General features: G+C 31.9%; 1 protein-coding gene across 3 annotated transcripts in view; it reads left to right on the top strand.

Moving 5' to 3' along the window:
* The window catches only part of LOC122512689 (telomerase-binding protein EST1A-like), a 143,594-nt gene that overhangs the window by 60,543 nt on the left and 66,428 nt on the right, over nt 1–16,623 (top strand). The window lies entirely within an intron of this gene.

Below are 16,623 nucleotides of genomic sequence, written 5' to 3'. Positions count from 1 at the left end.
TTTTTTTTTTTTTTTTTTTTTGAAGAAAGGGGCGTAACTGTAAATTCTAAACAATAATTAATGTTTAAATTTACTTAAATTAAGTAATTAGTATGGGGAATTTTTTTCTTATTCTTTTGTTCATTTTTCCAATTTTTTTTTTTTTTTTTATGAAAAGGGCGTAACTATAAATTCTAAACAATTATTATTGTTTAAATTTAATTAAATTAAGTAATTAATATGGAGAATTTTTTTCATATTCTTCTGTTCATTTTTCCATTTTTTTTTTTTTTTTTTTTTTTTTGAAGAAAAGGGCGTAACTATAAATTCTAAACAATTATTAATGTTTAAATTTAATTAAATTAAGTAATTAATATGGAGAATTTTTTTCATATTCTTCTGTTCATTTTTCCAATTTTTCCCATTTTTTTTTTTTTTTTTTGAAGGAAAGTAACTCTAAATTTTGAGAATTTTATATTAGATAGAATCCATGAATCTATAGATTATTATATAGACGCATTTATATAACAATCGCGACTGAAAAATAAATAATTAAATTTGAAGTAAAGATTTAATAAAAAAATTTTTTTTTTAAATATATTTTTGTCCATTTTTCAATATAGTAATTTTTACTATTGTCCTTGTTTCTATGACCATTACCTTCCGTTATCTTCATAATTTAAATGTTTTTAATTTTAAAATGCAAATTTCAATTGAAAGTAAATTTTCATTTTCTTTATTTCCTTTTTTTGTAATTTATTGTTAATGGATGCTAAATGTAAATTTTAAAATAGATTCCCATTAATATGTATATATGGGAGTTACGTCCCTTTTGAATTGGGGATTTTTCATTTTTTTTTTTTTTTTTTGAAGAAAATAAAGTGTAAGCGAAACTAAAGGCAACCCTCTGTTTGCTTGTCGAGGCGCGAATTACGACTCTCTTGTGTCAATACTTCAAGATGAAATGTTTCGTTCAGCTCTCTTTCATTTTAGCTTCGCACATTTAGAGTTACGCCCTTTTCTTCAAAAAAAAAAAAAAAAAAAAAAAAAAAAAAAAAAAATATGGAAAAATAAAAGAAAATGAACAAAAGGATCGGAAAAAAATTCTCCATACTAAGTGGAAATGAGTTTATTTATCCTGAGAGAGTGTTCGTCGGTAAATTCTTTTTTAAATTCATTCATCTCTTCTGCAGAATTCAATTGTTTTTCGATATTGTTAAAAAAATTTTTATTTGTTTGATGACTTAAACACTAAAATAGGTCCTGGAAAAATAAAGAAAATAACGAATTTTTCGAAGAAATTAACAAGTAAAATAATATTTCATAATGAAAATAAAAAAAAAAAAATTTTTTTTAATTAAAAAAATAATGAGAAAAAAATTATAATTATAATAGAAATAAACGAATGTTAAGGAGAAATTAATAAATTAAATAATAATAATAATTAATACTCTTAATAACAATAATAAAAAATTTTAAAAAATTAAAATTATAAAAAAAAAAAATTACAGAAATAACGAATATTTTAAAGAAAGAAATGATGAAATATAATCATAATAATTAGTAATAATAAAAATAATATTAAAAATAATGATAACATATATTTAAAAAAAAATTTTTTAAATATGATAAAAATAGAAATAATAATAATAAAAATAAAAAATTTCTTTATTCGTTGTTTCCGTATTAGAATTCAGAGATGAAAAAAAACCCAACAAATCTTGATTTTTTCCAAATAAAATTGATTAGATTTTATAGAATTTCCGGGAAGACTAATAAACTTTAAACCGGGGGAAATAATTTAATCGTATATATATATATATAGTGGGATATTTTATCTGACCTCTCTCAATTTTTATTCAATTTTTTTTTTTTTTTTTTTGAAAGAGAAAAAGGAAAAATTTTTGTTAAAGAACCTTCAACGCCCACGTTATATGATGCACTTGGGCCAAATTTAAACGCGGAAATAAGACTCTTATATTATTCTGCATTCTGTTTCTCACATGCCTTCTTTTCTCGAATAACCGGTTAAAGATAAGAAAATTCCTGTATCATTAAATGCCTCATTTTATTTCTTTCTTGGTTTGAAAATTTTAACGCCAAACGGAACCAACAAACAAGTCCTTTCGCTATATTTGACATTTTTATAATTATTTTATACAATAATTAAAATTCAAAACTCTTTTGGGTTATAAATTTTCTTGTTGCAGGTGAATTTTTCTATTTTTAGTATTTGAATTTTTTTTGTTTTATTTTTTGGAAATTTTGTTTAGTTTGGCAAAATTTATTTAGGCTCTACTTATAGTTTAGCTATTTTTCCTCCTAGTTTCCGAATTGAAAATCAAAAATCAAATGAATTTAAAATTTAAAAAAAAAAAAAAAATTGGAATTTTAATTGATGCTTTGTTGGGATGACATTTTGTTACGACCCCCTTGAAAATGGATGGAAAATCTCAAAAAACCAAATGAATTTAACATTTAAAATTAAAAAAAAAAAAAAAAATTAGAATTTAATTTGATGCTTTGTTGGGATGACATTTTGTTACGACTAGAGCAAGGACAAGATGAGGGAGAGAGAAAGAGAGTCAGACGTCGCGAAATGGAATAATGCATGATGTCGCATTGGCACGATTGAGAATAGTTTATTCGTTTGGGTGGATGTTTGAAATCGTAAAACAATTCACGTTTATATATATAAAAGGCACTTGGAATTTTCACTGGGTTGTTGTCTGTGTATATATATATAAAAGGATGAAACATAGAATTGACATCGACCACCTTGTATCGAATATGCTTTAACCCGAACACAATCTGTACACTCCTCTTCTCTCTTTCTCTGTCTTTCCGAAGACTTTGAAGACCATCTCAATGTCTACACGATGATTGATCGTCGATTTAAACTGCGATGTTTTAGTTTTGAAGTCATCCCTGACGAGAAGATAAATGCCTGTCGTTATTTCTTGTCCCGAGCCCTATACTTGCAAAAAAATAAGTTGCCCTTTTGAAACGCGCGCGCGGACTGGAGCGAGAGAGAAAAAAATTTTAAATAAATGTCCGCTTGGTTATTTAAAGTCTCGTTTCACTCTGAAGAGAGAGAGGGAGAGAGAAAATATTTACCCATTGATCGAAAAGTGGTTTTCTTTAATTAAAAGAAGGAAATTTTTGAATAATTCTGATTGCCAGGATTGGGCCACGATTGATTGACGATTTAGTAAAGTTGATTTTTTCACTAGTGTTGATTAAGATTTGGTACAAAAAACCGAATGGTCAATGTTTAAGGGCTGAAAATAGAAGATTTCCTGTTGCCAGGATTGGCCCAGGATTGATTGACAATTACCAATCTTGAATTTTTGATCAATTTTATTCTTAAATTCAGTTTAGGTGCAAAAAACAATTGCAATTGCAATATGAAACGGTAAATATACAAGAATTGTTGTTGCCATCTTAGGACATTCTTAACCAGTCCTGGTCCAATTTTGGCAACAACAATTATTCTTCTATATTTAGTATTTGAAAACTGGAAATTGTGTTTTTTTCACATATTCAGAATCTTAAATCAATTTTGGTTAAAAAATTTTAATTTGTCAACCAATCTTGGACCAAGCTAGGCAACAAGAATTCTTCCAGATTTAGCATTTTTACATTGCCAATTCAGATTTTTTTATCAACTCTGAATCTTGGAACATTATTAGTCAAAAAATTTATGATTGGTAAATTGTTAACATATCTTGGGCAAATCTTGGCACTAAGAATTCTTTCATATATAGCCTCTTTATATTGTCAATTCGGAATTTTTTAATCTACTCTAAATGATATTTAGGAATTCAATTATTTTCAAAAAAAATTTATTAAAATTTCACACAGATATTCAATTATTCTAAAAAAACCAAAACTAAGAGTGAATTTCAACGTTGCAGTTATTGCAAGGTGTTTTTTTTAGAATCTGAGCTGATACATTAATAAAATAAAATTGATGACAGTTTTGAACCAAAACTAAACGTCAATTTCAACGTTGCAGTTATTGCAAGGTGTTTTTTTTAGATCTGAGCTAATACATTAATAAAATTGATGACAGTTTTGAACCAAAACTAAACGTCAATTTCAACGTTGCAGTTATTGCAAGGTGTTTTTTTTTAGATCTGAGCAAAATTTGATTTTTGATGGTTTCACAATCTTTCTGCAATTGACAAACCATGCCACATGATTCTATTTAATAATTAAATTTTTGCTAAAGTTTCATTTAACGTTAACCATCGGTTTTTGATTCTGAGAATTTTGATTCAATGGTTTTTGATTCTAAATATTTTGTTCCACCGGCTTTGGATTGTGAAAATTTTAATCCTTTGGTTTTTGATGGTAAAGAATTTGTTCCAGCGGTTTTGGATTGTAAAAATTTTGGTCCAGCTGTTTTTGATTGTAAAGATTTTGGTTTAGTGATTTTTGATTGTAAAGAATATTCGTCCCGTGTATTTTGATTATAAAAGATTTTAGTCCTTCAGTTTTTAAATGTAGAAAATTTTGTTTCAGCCTCTGAACTTAAATCTTCCACAACAAAATCTGCTCTCCCAAAAATCTTTCTACAACCTTAAAACCACTGGACCAAAATTTTTTAAAATCCCAACAAATCTATATTATTCACAGCATCAAAATTATATTTCCATTACAAAAACAATTTTAGCTTTTCAATATTTTTTTTCTAATATCCTTATAAAGAGCAGTAGAAAAAAAATGCAAAATCGGAATTCGCTGACAGGGCTGTTTGCTCTCAAGTTTGCTGTTCGTTCACCCGAACGACCTTCGCAAGGTCACGAGCCGTGTAAAAACGGAAACCAGGATGATGGTAGGTGTGTATAGGGTACATGGGGAGCGAAGGAAGAGAGACTAATCAACGCCTCGGCGTCATGCTTCGTAGAACACAACTATAAAAGAGAAATAAGGATCAAGAAAGGAGTAAAAACGAATTAAGAACAAGAAAACTTGGAATTCAACAACAACAACAACAAAATAAAAAACAATTTTAAATTTTTTTTCCCCCAACATCTAAATTTTTCCCGCTTCTAATATCAAAACAAACCCCCTCCCCCCCCAAAAAAAGATAAAAACTTGTATTACAAGTTCTCCTCTTTTTGTCCTCATAAAAGCGAGGACAAAAAAAAAGAGTGGTATTTATGATGCGTGCAATCGGAGAGTTAAAAATAACACTTGTTGGGATATTTATAGAAAACCACGCGAATAGTACGATACAGGTAATATAGTGGAGAGGAGAGGGAGTTGCGGAAAAAGTAGAAGGGAGGAGGGAGAAAAGAGGAATTCAAGTGGGAGGAAAAGAGTAGTAGATGTCGCCGATCAAAAAGAAAAGGAGCAAATGGAAAGATGATGATGGTTCGAGGAGTGGGGGGTAAAAGTGGGGCGGTCTAGTGTATTTTAGACGAGCGGGTGCATTGCGCCCGTAGTCAAGTGGCCTTGACGCCTCAACTCCCGGTGAGGGCAAGGACGACCGCCCATAAGGGATTTTTCCAATTCACCTAAAACTAGCGAATGCGGGAAAATATTTACATCTACTTTAACTATTCTCGTGTTTCTTTTAATCAATTCTTCCTAATCTTCTACCAATCTTGGCAATAATTTTCTGCACATAATTTTTTCCGGGGTCCAATCTTGATTAATCCTGGCCCAATCTTGGCAAGAATAATCCATCCATAAGTAGCTTGTAATGTTTGTAATTCAGTCTCCTGTACAAATTCTGAATCTTAGCACAATATTAGTAAAAAAAAATCCAAACTTGGTAAATTGAATTGTTGTCAAGATTGGACCAAGATTGACTAATCTTGGTCCAATCTTGGCAACTACAATTCTTCCCTATTTAGCCTTTCAATATTCTCGTGTTTTTTAAAACCAATTCTTGTTAATAATCTTCTACAATCTTGGCAATAATTTTCTGCACATAATTTTTACCGGGGCCAATCTTGATCAATCCTGGGCCAATCTTGGGAAGAGTAATCAATTCATATTTAGCTTCTAACGTTGACAATCCAGCCTCTTGTACAAATTCTGAATCTTAGAACAATATTAGTAGAAAAATTAAAAACTTGGTAAATTTTCAGTCAATCCTGGTCCAATCTTGGCAACAGCAATTTTTCCATACTAGCCTTTCAAATCTATCTATTCAATATTTTTAATACACTCCGAATCTTAGATAAAAAATTAATCTTGCTAAAAAATTAAAATTGAATTTGAATTTCTGTAAGAAATTTTGTTATTTTAGAAAATAATTGAATTCTTCATAAGAATTTTATAAACATTGTTTTAAATAATTAAGTTTTTTGAAATAAAATAAATATTATGAAAATTTTATTTAAAATAATTGAAATCTTGTGAAAATAATTGAATTTTTTCGATTAATTATTTTAAAACTTAGTTTAGTTAGCATTTAGCTTCATCTCAATAATTGATAAAAAATCATCATCTATTTAATTTAAGACATTAGCTCAGATTCTAAAAAAACACCCTTCCTTTAAAGGAAAACAAAGTTATATTCTTCCTAGTCTTTGTAGAAACAAGAAAATCTTTTGCATGGATGATTAAAAATAATTGAATCAAAAATTTTCCATCCACGTTGATATAGAGAGTGTGAGAGAAAGAGAGAAAATGCTTTAAGGTTTAAGGACGTAAAACAATTTTCTACACAGGGAGGAATGTAAGTCATTAATGTCTCTCAGGTTCTCTCTCGGTTCCACATATTGCAGATATCAACTCCTTATGACGGGTATTCATAGTTATTATCCGCTTCTTCTCAGGAAGTTATATATTTTAACGGTCATAAAGAAACTGTTCGCTCCTTGCTTCGAGGCAAAGGAGTTCAACTTTCATGCAAATAGAAAAGCAATCGTATTTCATTATAAGCGTTCATTAATTTGGTGTCACTTATATTGGAATATAGTTTAACGCCGTTGCGTCGAGAATATGCTTTAGCGATTGTTTCATTTCATTCATTTTCATACTATTGAAACTATTAAATTAACTACTAAATTTACTACCGAATCTACTTTTAAATTTACTACTAAATCGACTACTGAATCTACTACTAAATTTACTACCGAATCAACTTCTAAATTTACTACTAAATCTACTACTAAATCTACTACTAAATTTACTACTGAATCTATTACTAAATTCACTACTAAATTTACTACTGAATCTACTAGTAAATTTACTACTGAATCTACTACTAAATTTACTACTGAATCTATTTCTAAATTTACTACTGAATCTACAACTGAATCTACTAGTAAATTTACTACTGAATCTACTACTAAATTTACTACTGAATCTATTTCTACATTTACTACCGAATCTATTTCTAAATTTACTACTAAATCTACTACTGAATCTACTAGTAAATTTACTACTGAATCTACTACTAAATTTACTACTGGATCTATTTCTAAATTTACTACTGAATCTATTTCTAAATTTACTACTAAATCTACTACTGAATCTACTAGTAAATTTACTACTGAATCTACTACTAAATTTACTACCGAATCTATTTCAAAATCTACTACTGAATCTACTAGTAAATTTACTACTGAATCTACTACTAAATTTACTACTGAATCTATTTCTACATTTACTACCGAATCTATTTCTAAATTTACTACTAAATCTACTACTGAATCTACTAGTAAATTTACTACTGAATGTACTACTAAATTTACTACTGAATCTATTTCTAAATTTACTACTGAATCTATTTCTAAATTTACTACTAAATCTACTAGTAAATTTACTACTGAATCTACTACTAAATTTACTACCGAATCTATTTCTAAATTTACTACTAAATTTACTACTGAATCTACTTCCAAATTTACTACTAAATCTACTTTTAAATTTACTACTGAATCTACTTCTAAATTTACTACTTTTACTACTGAATCTACTTCCTATTAACTTCTAAATTTATTATTGAATTTACTTCTTAACTTACTACTGAATCTACTACTAAATTTACTACTAAATTAACTACTAAATTTACTACTAATTCTACTATTAAATTAACTACTGAATCTACTTCTAAATCTACTACTTAATCCACCAAGGTTAAAAATACACGTGAGTGAATTTCAATTATCGAAAAAAGAACTCGCATATCGTTTAATTGTAAATTAATTGGTCATAATTTATGGATAAGATTGTTTTTACGCAAAAAGGAAGAAATGACACTATGCTATTAAGTTGACGCTCTTAAAAGTGAATTTGCATGATGTATTCTTCCTCCAGTCACCTGTTAATTGTTTATTAACTGATTAAAGTTATTTATGACTTCAATCAACTGCTCGAGTGGAGGACTATCATAATCCTCAAGATCACTTCGCGTTGAGAATCCTCGAGAGAGAAAAATAGTTTCTAATTATTTTTCATAAAATGCCTCTCATTTTATCTCGAAACGCACAGAATATGAACCTGATTTATAATTTGTTCAATTTAAATACTTCTTTTTTTTGTCTTTTCTCTTCTTGGGATTAAAAGGTGGATTCTGTTCTGCTAATCCAAGGCACTAACTATTCTAGTAGATGCGAATAAATTTTTGACAAATCGATTTTGTTTACGGCATTAAATTTTTGTTCATTTATTTTCAACTGAAGCTTTTCCAATCAAAAACTGCTGGACCAAAATCTGGAGATTTTGGTCCAGCAGTTTTTGATTGGAAAAGATTTTGGTTCATTGGTTTTTGGTGTAGAAGGAAATTTTGATCCAGTGGTTTTTAAGTTCAGTTAGGGTTAGAAAGAATTTTATGTCCCGCGGTTTTTTATTGTAAAAGGTTTTGATCTAGGGGTTTTTTGCTGAGAGAGAATTTTATATTCAGCGTTTTTTTGTTGTAAGAGTTTTTGATTGTAAAAATTTTGGTCCAGCGGTTGTTGATGGTAAAGATTTTGGTCCCACGGTTTTTGATTGTAAAGATTTTAGTCCAGCGGTTTTGGATTCTACAGATTTTGGTCCAGCGGTTTTTGATTCTAAAGATTTTGGTCCAGCGGTTGTTGATGGTAAAGATTTTAGTCCCACGGTTTTTGATTGTAAAAATTTCGGTCCAGCGGTTTTTGATTGTAAAAATTTTAGTCCAGTGTTTGTTGATGTTAATGATTTTGGTCCAGCGGTTTTTGATTCTAAAGATTTTGGTCCACCGGTTTTGGATTGAAAAAATTTTGGTCCACCGGTTTTGGATTGTAAAAATTTTGGTCCAGCGGTTTTGGATTCTACAGATTTTGGTCCACCGGTTTTGGATTGTAAAAATTTTGGTCCAGCGGTTTTGGATTCTAAAGATTTTGGTCCAGCGGTTTTTGATTGTAAAGATTTTAGTCTAGTGTTTGTTGATGATAATGATTTTGGTCCAGAGTTTGTTGATTTTGGTACAGTGGTTTTTGATTGTAAAGATTTTGATGATGGTAATGATTTTGGTGCAGAGTTTGTTTACTTTGGTCCAGCGGTTTTTGTTTGTAAAGATTTTGGTTCAGCGGTTTTTGGCTCAGAAAGGATTTTTGATTGTAAAGATTTTAGTCCATAGTTTGTTGATGGTAAAGATTTTGGACCAGCGGTTTTTGATTGTAAAGATTTTAGTCTAGAGTTTGTTGATGGTAATGATTTTGGTCCAGCGATTTTTGATTGTATAGATTTTGTTGATAGTAATGAGTTTGGTCCAGCGGTTTTTGCCACAGAAAGAATTTTTGGTCCAGCGGTTTCTGCCCTATAAAGAAATTTTAATCCAGCAGCTTTAATGTTTAGAATATTCTGTTCCATCCGGTTTAGCATAGTAGAAAATAATTTTGGTCCAGCGGTTTTCGTTCCATCCGGTTTAATTACAAACTAATCTTAAGTTCCAAAGATTTTTGATGACACAACATATTCGTTTCTTGCTTCCATCTCAAAATCCCGGAGTAAATTTCCCATCCATCAATTTTTTCTAATTGTTCTGAAAGAAGATAATTAAAAGACATAGAATTCCAAAGGGTTTTTTTTCTTGTTGATGTTTGAATATTATGAAAGTAAAATTAGTTGTGTCAAAATGTGAGAAAGTGCAGGATGGGTTGTGTGGGATTATTAGGTATGCAGATTGCCTGTCTGTTGTGCCTGTGTAAAATAGATACCCACTCTCTTAAGGTTCAACTCGATGGATTATTCAGTAGCGACCCCGTAAATACTTGGATCATCGCCAGCAATACTCCGAAGAGCAATAAAAGTCCTCTCTCTCTCCTTTCTATCTCACTCCCTCTCTGGTCATTTTGATACCCTCTTGATTTATCGAGAATTAACTGATGATTCCAATGATTCATGTTCTATTCTGTAATGGTACCCTTTCCCCCACTCTTTCTATTCAAAATTATCCTTTTTACCCCTGGGTTCCTATTTAACAATGTTTTGCCTACGTTTTAAATTTTTTTTTTTGATTTTAGTTTTGGAACGGTTCTACTAACTAAAAAATAGAAGTTTTTACCAGGAGAGACAAAGATAGAGGGAGAGAGAGAGACACGTGACACAAGTAGTGATAGATTTACGAGGAGTGTTGCTATTTGATTTCACACTGTACACAAAGTATTTTTTTTCACTCATTCTTTTTTTTGCTTCTCTCATCGAGTCACGAGCAAATGGTAGATCGTGTGCGTGAGATAGTTTGGGATAGTCACGTTCGGCGCATATATACAGTAAGGTACCGCCTTCGTCATGAAGGGGTGGGAAAGGAGGGAGTTTATTCGTGCAGAAATGCCGAGAATTCAACTCACCAACTCTCCACCAAAAAAGGAAAAGTAAAATTGAAATTTTCTCTCTATTTCTTTATATTACATACACATCAATATTCCCGGATGGGATTTTCATTTCCGATTTAAACGCTAATAGGTAAGAGGAAGAAGATGCGGTGGTTGTATATAAAATTTCTTGCTCATTACTCATTAGTCCGTGTGAGTATGTTCATTCCTTATTGAAGGTGAGGGGGGAAAGGGAAATGAAGATGAAGAAACATGAAGATAATTTCGATTTTTGTAATTTTTCAGAAATTAGTTTTTGTACCAAAGAGAGACAAAACTAAGGGTCAATTTCAACGTTGCAGTTATTGCAAGGTGTTTTTTTTAGATCTGAGCTAATACATTAATAAAATTGATGACAGTTTTGAATCAAAACTAAACGTCAATTTCAACGTTGCAGTTTTTAATTGTAAAAGATTATGGTCCAGAGAATTTTCTAGTAGAAGATTTAGGTTCAGCAAAGCATCAATTTGCCACAAACATCATGTCCCCTACTGGTCTCGAAGACCAGTAAATGGTTCCAGTGAGTGAAACAAATTTTTCCAATGTGTGACTTGATTCATTGGAACAGTCAGAAAGTGACGGTCCATTAGTGGTACGTGGCGGTAATATCCATAATCATTATTATATCGAAGTATCATTCCCGCTATGATTATAGGAAGCTCGCTCCTGCTCGCTGCCACGTTTTGCGGATGTATCAAAGCAAAACAAAAAAAAAGATCATCAGCAGCACCAGTAGAAGCAACAAAAAGAAAATGGAAAAGGCAAAAGCATCGTGCACTTTGAAAAAAAAAATTTGAAAAAACCAAGATGGCAAAATGTAAAATAAGAATATAGAAGTTTGCGTGCTCCCGATGCGGTGGCGTGATGAGAAGCTGTCGTTCACTTGTTTTACCTTTTACTGACATTAAATTTACTTCAGACTATAATTGAACTCGAAATGGAATTGTTTTGCTGTGCAATAATTTTTTTTTCTGTTTTCACTCTTTGAAAAGTTCTGGATCGAAAATGAAGTACTTTTCATTGTATCATATTTTTTGGTTTCGTAAAAAATCTTTAGTAATTTCCCTCAAATTGACGTGTGAAAGTTTAGGGTCAAATTGTTGCAGTGCAGATTCGGAACTTTCTGTAAATCTTCTTATCGCTAAATATCCACGCGCCTTTGGTTCGATTTACATAATCATTGAATGTTCAAACGACCCTATAACTCCTCCTATTATTCTCCCTGATTTTCAGGATTATTTACATTTCTCCCCTAACGATTTTTTACCAAAATTATTTTCTCCCTTTATGTCATCATTCACGATAATTTTGATTTCGGAATTATTTTCAAAGCTGTCAAAAATAGTAGAGTAAACGGGAATTCCTTTCTTGTCGTTTTCCCAGGGGACAAAAAAAAGTCTTCAAGAATTAAACCAAATAAAAATTGGACACTTATGCTAATAAGAAACATGATCAATATGTGTTTTTCTGATTTTTTCCCCCCACCGATATTGTGAAGGACGTTAAGGAAACGTGTTGGCTTTGGAAAAAGTTGGCTTTTAAGAAAAAGGAGAAAAAAAGAATACTGTAATAGCAAGTGGAGAGATGATTCACGTCTGCTTAATGCAACTGCAATTACCAAGGAGGTTGTCATTCGGTGTCGGAATGACTCGTAACGTAGGAAAATGAGGAGTGTAGTAATGTGTTTTGCGCCGACATTCAAGCCTGCTGCTGCTGCCAGAATCTCCAATTTAAATCGAAAAAAGAAAGGAAAAAGACGAAAAAAGAGAAGAGAAAAGTTGAAAGCTGGGGATTTTAGTTCTTGTGGTGTTGGAATGCTTTCCTGTTTTGTTTTTTTATCTCCTAATCCTGAATCTTCTCTCCCTCCTTCTGCTTTTTTCTTTCTCTCTTCTTTCCTCCTCCCACCTTTTTCTTCTTCACTTTCTTCTTTATTTTCTCCTTTTTATCATTTTCTTCTTCCCTATCTACTTTATTTTCTCCTCCCCCCTCTTCTTCTTACCCCTTCCTCTTATATTTATTTCCCTTTTCTCACCCTTCTTTCTTTTCTCCTTCCAAATTTTTTTTCCTTTCCTCTCTTTTTCTTTTCTCCTTCCCCTTGTAGTTCTTTTCTCATTTCCTCATTTTTTCTCTTTTCCTTTATTCCCCTACCCCTCCCTTACCCTTCCCACTCTTCTTTTTTTTTCCTTTCCTCTACTTTCTTTCTCCTCCCCGTCTTTTACTTTTGCCCTTCCTCTCTTTTTTCTACTTCCCCTTCTTTTTTTGCCCCTTTATCTCTTAATTCAGGAAAGAAATAGGAGAGGGAAGAGGAGAATAAAGGAAAGGAGAAAATAAGAAGAAGGGTAAGGAGAAAACAAAAAGGAAGGGCAAAAGTAAAAGACGGGGAGGAGAAAGAAAGTAGAGGAAAGGAAAATAGAAAGAAGGGTGGGAAGGGTAGAGAAATAAAGGAAAAGAGAAAAGAAGAAGGTGATGGAGAAAAGAAAAAAGGGAGTGAAGGGTAAATGTAGAAGAGAGGAAGAAGAAAAGATTGAGAAGGGAAAAATAATTAAGAGAGGGAAAGAGAAAATAAAAGAGAGAGGAAAGAAGAAGAGGAGGAAGGAGAAAAGAAAAAAGAGAGGAAAGTGGAAAAAAATAAGAGAGGGAAGGGGAAAACTAAAAGAGCGAAAAGAAAGAGAAAAGAGGGAAGGAGAAAAGAAAAAATAGAAGGAAGGGGAAAAAATATGGAATAGAGAAAAGAAGTGGGGGGAGGTGAAAAATAAGGGTAGGACAAAATAAATATGAGTGGGAAGAGGAAAAATGAGGAAAGAGGAAGGGGAAAAAGAAAGAAGAGAGGGAAGGGATTTCGTAGCTTTCTGATGGACACCAGAGGGAGGGAAGTTTTCTCTTTTGCACAGAGCTACCAGATGGACATCAGGAGGGAACGTTTTCTCTCCATTTTCTCTCTCTCGATTTGCAGCTTCCAGATGGACGTCAAGGAGGGGACAGGATAGAATCATGTCGGCATGGCAGCACGGCACGACGATCGAGCAAGGCCTCGTCAAGGCCGTACATTGAGCCCGAGTTGCCAGCAGGAGGTGCTTGCTTCGCCACCATCTCGCGGTTCTTGCACCGTCACCGCACCACCCTAACCGACAACAACCTCGCATCCGTGAACATTCAACAGTAAACATCGAGCATTGACTTCGTGACTCATTTGTGGCATCGACAACACACAACTCGATTCACTCGAATTCCCCTCCTCCCTCATCCCCGGACAAATCTTGATCCATGATCCAAAACATTGATCCTCTAACTCGACAAGAGAGAAAATACTCCCTTAATGAACCTTCTAAACCCTTAAGGAAAATTATTTCAAGTATAAAAAAAAAATTCCCTCTTTTTTTTTATTTGCGTCGTTCAATCATTGAGGATGGAATGAAAAGTGATTGGTTAATATGCGTTCGAAGTCGTTAACGTCACAAACGCCGTTTATCTATTTTGCGCTCGGGAATCCTGTTAACACGCATTATAGTTACCTTAACGACGTAACGCGTTTCACGAGGCAGTTAAGTCTTGATTATCTTCGGACAATGCTTATATATATGTATATAGTTTTGCACGCGTACTTTATAACGTCCTTGCGAATAGTCATTAAACTTATTCACTCTGACGCACTTTATAGACATTGTCCCTTTTGGCCAACAAATTATTTTTAACCAACAACCAGTAGTTAACGTTCTACTCATAAGCCAAGTTCGAAAAGGAAAAACAAAAGGGGGGTATAAGCAGAAGACTAAAAAATCCAGGCTCCTATCTAATTCAAAGAGGGTTTGGAATAGTTTATTTTCTTCGGAATATGGATTTGTATTTAAAAAATTGTTTTTTTTTGCTTTACTATTTGCATAAAGGTAAAGAAATATTGAAAAAGCTTATTAAAAATTAGTAGAAGAAATAAATAAACCCTTTTGCTATTTGCAAAAGGTAAAGTCATTAAAAAAAACTTATTAAAAATCAGTGGAAGAAATAAATGAATCTTAGTAAATACAAAGACCCTAAAGTTAGAAATAACAAACCTTGTAACATGTTTTTTTAATAACTTAATTTTTGGCTAAAGTTTCTTGAAACTTTAACAATCGATTTTTGATTGCGCTAAATTTTGGTTCATTGGTTTTTGATTATAAAAAATTATGGTCTGATGAATTTGATGGCAGATGATTAGGGTCCAACGGTTTTTGATTGTAAGAATTTTGTTTCAACGGTTTTTGATTCTAAAGATTTAGGTCCAGCAGTTTTTTAATGGGAAGATTTTGGTCCAGCGGTTTTTGATTGTAAGAATTTTGTTTCAACCGTTTTTGATTCTAAAGATTTTGGTCCAGCGGTTTTTTACTTACAAAGAATTTTTGGTTCAGCGGTTTTTAATTGTAAAAGATTTAGGTCCAGCGGTTTTTGATTGCAAAGATTTTGGTCCAGCGGTTGTTGATGGTAATGATTTTGGTCTAGTTGTTTTTGATTGTAAAGATTTTAGTCTAGAGTTTGTTAATGGTAATGATTTTGGTGCAGCGGTTTTTGTCTTAGAAAGAATTTTTTGTTCCGCGGTTTCTGATTTTAAAGATTTTGGTCCAGCGGTTTTTTACTTACAAAGAATTTTTGGTTCAGCGGTTTTTGATTGTAAAAGATTTTGGTCCAGCGGTTTTTGATTGTAAAAGATTTTGGTCCAGCAGTTTTTGATTGCAAAGATTTTGGTCCAGCGGTTGTTGATTGTAAAAGATTAAGGTCCAGCGGTTTTTGATTGCAAAGATTTTAGTCTAGAGTTTGTTGATGGTAATGATTTTGGTCCAGCGATTTTTCATTGTAAAGATTTTAGTCTAGAGTTTGTTGATGGTAATGATTTCGGTCCAGCGGTTTTTGATTGTGAAGATTTTGGTCCAGCGGTTTTTGGCTTAGAAAGAATTTTTGGTTCAGCGGTTTTTGATTCTAAAGATTGAGGTCCAGCGGTTTTTGATTGTAAAGATTTTGGTCCAGCAGTTGTTGATGGTAATGATTTTGGTCTAGCGGTTTTTGAATGTAAAGATTTTAGTCTAGAGTTTGTTGATGATATTGATTCTGGTGCAGCGGTTTTTGTCTTAGAAATAATATTTTCTTCAGCGGTTTTTGATTGTAAAGATTTTAGTCTAGAGTTTGTTGATGGTAATAATTTTGGTCCAGCGGTTTTTGATTGTGAAGATTTTGGTCCAGTTGTTTTAGACTTAGAAAGAATTTTTGGTCTCGCGGTTTTCGATTGTAAAAGATTTTGGTACAGCGGTTTGTGGCTTAGAGAGAATTTTTGGTTCAGCGGTTTTTGATTGTAAAGATTGTGGTCCAGTGGTTTTTGCTTGTAAAAGATTAGGTTCAGCGGATTTTGATTCTCAATATTTTGGTCCTTACTACAAAATTTTTAACTACTGTCAACAATCCAACCAGATTTTATACCCAGAATTAAAAATAAAATTTTATGGTCATTGTCCCCTAGTCAAATTAATTACCCCCAACGAGTATTAAACTACGCTAAAACTTCGAAAAAAATATTATTAATAGCCAAATAAATTCCCAAGTCGACAATAATTTTTCTGTTATTTTTTTTTGAATTTTATTTTAAATATCGTTGCTCAACTATTCTTGAGAGAGAGAGAGAAAGAAAGGGAGAGAGTGAATGAGAGAGAGAGAAAGAGAGACTGGTTCCAGGTTAATTTTGTACCAAGTTTTTAATACCTCACGTATACGTACCTAATTAGTCTCGGGTTATCCTCGCTAATAAACTCGTACCGATGGTTTCTGTATAGACCGACTGCTTAAAGATGAATGTTACTTTAGACTGGTATTCGTAGAA

The sequence above is a fragment of the Leptopilina heterotoma genome, unplaced genomic scaffold (genome assembly GCF_015476425.1).
Source record: "Leptopilina heterotoma isolate Lh14 unplaced genomic scaffold, ASM1547642v1 Lhet_123, whole genome shotgun sequence".
In the NCBI taxonomy this organism is placed as follows: Eukaryota; Metazoa; Arthropoda; class Insecta; order Hymenoptera; family Figitidae; genus Leptopilina; species Leptopilina heterotoma.
Note: the sequence above shows the minus strand (reverse complement) of the source record. Positions and strands in the feature narration are given on the sequence as shown.